Source organism: Rhinoderma darwinii, chromosome 5 (assembly GCF_050947455.1).
Source record: "Rhinoderma darwinii isolate aRhiDar2 chromosome 5, aRhiDar2.hap1, whole genome shotgun sequence".
NCBI lineage: Eukaryota > Metazoa > Chordata > Amphibia > Anura > Rhinodermatidae > Rhinoderma > Rhinoderma darwinii.
The window spans coordinates 151,040,807-151,046,806 of NC_134691.1; positions in this window are offsets into that span (position 1 = coordinate 151,040,807).

Sequence of the window (6,000 nt, forward strand, 5' to 3'; positions counted from 1 at the left end):
GTGCCATGTCGCATTTGCCAAGCCCCTATGGGACCGAAACAGTGGACAACGCCCAAAGGTGTCCCCATTTCAGAAACTACACGACTCAAGGAGTTCATGGAGGGGTATACTAAGCATTTTGACCCTACAGGTTTTTGCTGGCTTTAGTGGAATTAGGCCGTGAAGATGAAAATCTATGTTTTTTTCTAATGAAATGTAGTTTTAACTCAGATGTTTTTAATTTTCACAATAAATAAAAGGAGAAAAAGCAACCCAAAACTTGTAAAGCAACATTTTCTGAGCACAGCAATACCCCATATGTGGTAATAAACTGCTGTTTAGACCCGCGGCAGGGCTTAGAAGGGAAGCAGCACCATTTGACTTTTGGAGTACAAATTTTGCTGGAATGGCTTGCGGCGCCATGTCAGATTTGCAAATCCCCTGCCGGACTAAATCAGTGGAAACCCCCAAAAGTGACCCCATTTGGGAAACTACACTCCTGAAGGAATTTATCTAGGGGTATAGGGAGCATTTTGACCGCACAGGTTTTTTGCCGAATTTAGTGGAGTTAGGCCATGAAATTGAAAAGCTACAGTTTTTTCCGATAAAACGTGGACATTTTAAGTTTTACAAGGAATAAAGGAGAAAAAGCACCCCAACATTTGAAAACCAATTTCTGCTGATTACAGCTATACCCCATAAGTGGTCATAAACTGCTGTTTGGACACACTGCAGGGCTCAAAAGGGAAGGAGCGCCATTTAGAGCTCAAATTTAGCTGGAATGGTTTTCGGGTGCAATGTCATATTTCAAAGCCACTGTGGGGCCAAAACAGTAGGAGCCCCCCAAAATTGAACCCATTTTGAAAACTACACACCTTAAAGAAACTACCTAGTGGTATAGTGATCATTTAGACCCCACAGGTCTTTTGCAGAATTTATTGTAATTAGGCCGTAAAAATTTATATCACATTTTTTCCATTGAAAGTTAAATTTTTTACATTTTCACAATGGATAAAGGAGAAAAAGCCGCCCAACATTTGTAAAGCAATTTCTCCAGAGTACGACAATACCCCACATGTGGTCATAAACTGCTGTTTGGACACACAGCAAGGCTCTAAAAGAAAGGAGTGCAATTTGGTTTTTGAAATTCAATTGGTTTTTATTGGCTTCAGAAATACAATAGAAAGTAACATAACATCCAAATGAGTTGTACAAAGTATATATCACTATATAAAGACATATTGCATAGGCAGATATCATAATACTTATTTTGGACACTAACGAAATAACAGACAGACAGACAGACAAACAAACAGTAAAACAGACATACAGAGTGGTGGTGATGTACATTGTCAATGCAGCATACCTAAGATAAAATTAAGAAAGGAAAAAGCAGATTGGTACAAGGTAGTAACAGAAATTGGAATTAGCTACATAAATTCTTATGAAGAGCATAGTAATTAACACAGGGAGACAGAATGTTTGCAGAGCAGGAGTTTAACATGTGGTAAGTCTGTCCATTGGGGCCCATTTTGATAGCTTGCTCCCACATCTAATTCCCACTGAGACATATATTTGAATTTAAGAAATGGGTCATTGGTATTTAATGCCAGATAAGCCGAAACTAATCCTTTCAATGATGCACTGTCAGAGTCTAAAAATCTTTGGAACACCGAAGCCTGTCCAGATGCCTGGAGAGCTGCTGAGCCCCTCTGCAGAAAACGTTGAATTTGCAAAAATATAAACAAGTGGTTATTGGGGATATAAAACTGAACCTTGAGTTCCGTGAAAGACCTGATTTGCACCCCATCAAACAGATCAGAAATGTGTTCCATGCCTAATTGATTCCACACTGAAAAGTCCATATTAGGAATCTATTGTGTTAAGTAAAATAACGGGCATTTCAGTATGGAGCAATGATATATTTTGTATACCTTGAGTGCCTTGCACCACGCCTAAAACATGTATTTAGTAGTGGGTAAAGAACGGAGGTCCGTTTGCGACCCAACCAAAACCCATATCAAGACAGCTTTAACATCCAGACAGGGCACATATGCACTTTCAATTTGCATCCAGTGAGAATTCACTTTCGGGTCCCAACAGTATTTAATAGCCGCTGGGGCTGAGGTCAAGTAATAAAGATAAATATTCGGTACCCCTAATTCACCGCTAGAGACATGGGTAGTCATGAAAGTTTTATATATGCGGGCCCAATTATTTGCCCATATGAATTTCAGAAGTGTGGATTGCATGTCTAATGATCCTCCGTGGAATCTGTACGGGGATAGTCCTTAAATAATAGAGAATTTTTGGCATGAGCCACATCTTGACCAGGTTTATCCTGCCCACCCAAGATATTATAACATCAAAGACCTGTTGGACTCGGGTCTTGATAGAGGAGTGAAGATCCCTAAAAATAAGAGATGACCATGTCATTCGGATTGGCTGGGAGTTTGACCCCTTAATGACCAGCCTATTTTAGACCTTAATGACCAAGCCATTTTTTAAGTTTTTTCCATCGTCTCATTCAAAGTGCTATAACTTTTTTATTTTTGCGTCGACATAGCTGTATAAGGTCTTGGTTTTTGTGGGACAAGTTGTAATTTTTAATAGCACCATTTTGGGGTACATAGAATTTATTGATTGACTTTTATTAACTTTTTTGGGGGCAATAGAAAAAAAACAGCAATTTCACCACACTTTTTTTACATCCTAAATTTACGCCATTTAACGTGTGGTATTGCAGCGATACCACATTTCTATAGATTTTGTATGTTTTACTACTTTTACACAGTGAAAACACTTTTTATCAAAATTATTTGTTTTTGTGTCTCCATATTTGAAGAGCCATAACTTTTTTTATTTTTTTGCCGATGCAATTGTATGAGGGACGACTTGTAGTTTTTATCGGTACCATTTTGGAGTAGATGTGACTTTTTTATCACTTTTTCTAACATTTTTTTTTAAGCCTGGATTCAAAGAAAACAGCAATTTTTGCATGTTTTTTTAATTTTATTTTTTACGACGTTCACCGTGCGGGTTAAATGATGTATTAAGTTTACAGTTGGGGTCGTTACGGATGCGGGGATACCAAATATGTGTAACTTTTTTACTTTATTTTGTTTTTGAATAATAAAGCAGTTTGTAAGGGGAAAAAGTGGGTTTTTCATTTCTTTTTTTCACTTTGTATTAAACTTTTTTTTTTTCACCAGTCCCACTAGGGGACTTCACTATGCGATTATCCAATCGCATTTATAATACACTGCAATACTTCTGTACTGCAATGTATTATGCCTGTCTGTGTAAAACGGACAGGCATCTGCTAGGTCATGCCAGAGGCATGACCTAGCAGGCATTTACTACAGGCCCCCAGGCTGACATCGGAGACACAGACACTCGGTGATCTTATCGCCGGGTGCCGGTGGGATGAGAGGGAGCTCCCTCCCTCTCTCCAAAACCACTCAGATGCGGCGCTCGCACTTGAGCGCCGCATCTGAGGGGTTAATCGGGTGAGATAGATACTGATATCAATCTCACCCGGTCGAGGAGGATGCCCCCAGCCCTCAGCTACCTCTGGCAGCTGAGAGCAGGGAGATTTAACAGCTCCCTGCTCTGTTTATTTATTCCGATGCAGCGCTGTAAAAAGGCTATTACATTGCATTGGAATAAAGCCCGTTAGTGGCCGCTGTAAAAACACTATGGGGCGGTCACTAACGGGTTAATACCTAGATATGATATATGGTCGTCCGCCCAACTGAATGGAACCACCGTAGATATACGTCTTATAAGAGAATTAGAAAAAACTTATTGGTAACTTTGTCGATTTTAGTTGCTTTTATAGTATGAAGCTTTGCTAAAGGCTTCAATGCTAGACCGTACTTGAGGGGGAGACTGAATTGGGGACGTCACAACCAAAATCACATCATCTGCATATAATCCTATTTTATGTTGTACCGTACCAATGGTCAAACCCTGAATCTGCTTATGAGAGCAGCAAAAGGTTCCATTATCAGTATATAGATCAGTGGTGAGAGGGGAAACCACTGCCTTGTATCATTTGTCAAACCAAAGGATTGGGAGAGTATACCCGATACAAATATCTGTGCTGAAGGCAGAGAATACATTGGCATAATGGCTCTATGAATCCAACCAACAAACCCAAATCTAAGAAGGACCTCTGACAGGAAACCCCAATGAACCCCGTCACAAGCCTTTTCGGCATCCAAGGAGAGGCATATTGTAGGCTCGGAGGAAGAGTGAGCGATATGAATCAGATCAATCATCCTTCTAGTGCTGTCATTAGCCTGCCTAGATTTTATAAACCCCACTTGGTCAACATTCATCAATGCAGGGAGTAGAGGATCTAGTCTAAGTGCCAAGATCTTTGCAAAGGGCTTTAAATGATTACTTACAAGGGATATGGGTCTAAAATTACCAGGTGTAGTTGGTGGTTTACCAGGTTTTGGTAGTGTAATAATTGTGGCGGCCAACATTTCTTTGGGAAATGAACCTGCATGTACTGAGGCATTAAACACTTGGGCCCGGGCAGGTGATAAGAGGTCAGGGAAGCATTTGTAATATTCACCAGGGATCCCATCTGGGCCTGGTGATTTCGAGGCCTTAATTGATTTAATGGCTTTCCCTATATCCTCAACTGATATAGGGGTGTTCAAGGACTCCTTTTGCAAGTCATCTCATTTCGGAACGTCTAATCCGCGGAGCAAATCCTCAATCACCGAACTAGTCGGCTGAGGCACCCTGTCATCAATATTAAGGTTATAGAATTTCTAAGACTAGGAAACAAAAGCATCTGCAATATCAACTGGGTTGTGAACTTTACCCATTACAGGGTTCTCAATAAAGCCGATTGTACTTCTGCCCTGCTGTTTTTTAACTCTTCTGATAAGTGAAGCCCCCTGCTTTATCTCCAGCAACATAGAAATGTGCCTTTTTTCTTTTTAGTTCCATCTCATATTGATATAACATTAATAAATGGAGTGCTTTGTGAAGATCCTTAATTTGGGAGGAGATCTGAGTCGTCAGGTTCAGTTTATTCAAGTTCTCCAGGTGATATAACTGAGTCAGTTTGGAGTGTTTGTGAGATTCTCTCTCTTCTCGAATGCTGCTAATTTAATAAACTCCACTCGAATTACAGCTTTATGACCGCACCAGAATTTATGCTCTGATGTCTCAGGAGATGAGTTAAGTTCAAAGTAAGATCGGATAGTTGTCGCTATCGTGTCTTTGTGTTTAGGTATGTTCAACAAGTATGCCACGGTCTATGGATTACGGTAGTTATACTTTTCCAAAATTGTAATTGAAATGGGCGCATGATCAGACCATGTAATATGACCAATAGATGTTGATTTCACAGCTTACACCATATCGCTATCAGGAACATGTCTATCCTTGTATACGAGTTATGGGAGTGGGAGTAATATGTATAGTCTCTTTCCGCCGGATGTAAGTACATCCAAATATCATGTAAGTGTTCCTCTTTCAATAACTAGGCTATTGAAGTTTTACTCCTACCTGTTACATTCGTAGAGTCCATGTCAGGGTACGACGTGATATTGAATTCCCCACACAATATGAGAGATCCCTGTTTAATCCCCTCCCGCTATTGGGCGTGACTACGTCCTGATTCACAGTGCATTCCCGCAATAGGGCGTACAGTCACGCCCGGTAGATGAAGCGGGCACAGGTGCTGTGCACGCTTCATCTTCAGCGGCTGTCGGCTGTAATACACAGCTGACATCCCGCTTCAACGGCGGCGATGGCAGTTACCGCCGATCGCCACCTTTTTAACCCCTTCAATGTGGCTGTCAATGGTGTCTGCCGCATTGAAGTGGTTGAAAGAGGGAGGGGGCTCCCCCGTACCCCCCCCCCGCGAGAGATCACGGGTGGTGATGGTTGCTATGGCAACCAGGAAGCCATTGCTAGACTTCCTGGTTTCCCAGGTACGGAAGCCTATTAGGTCCTGCCCGAGGCAGGACCTAATAGGCTAACAGTCAGATGAAG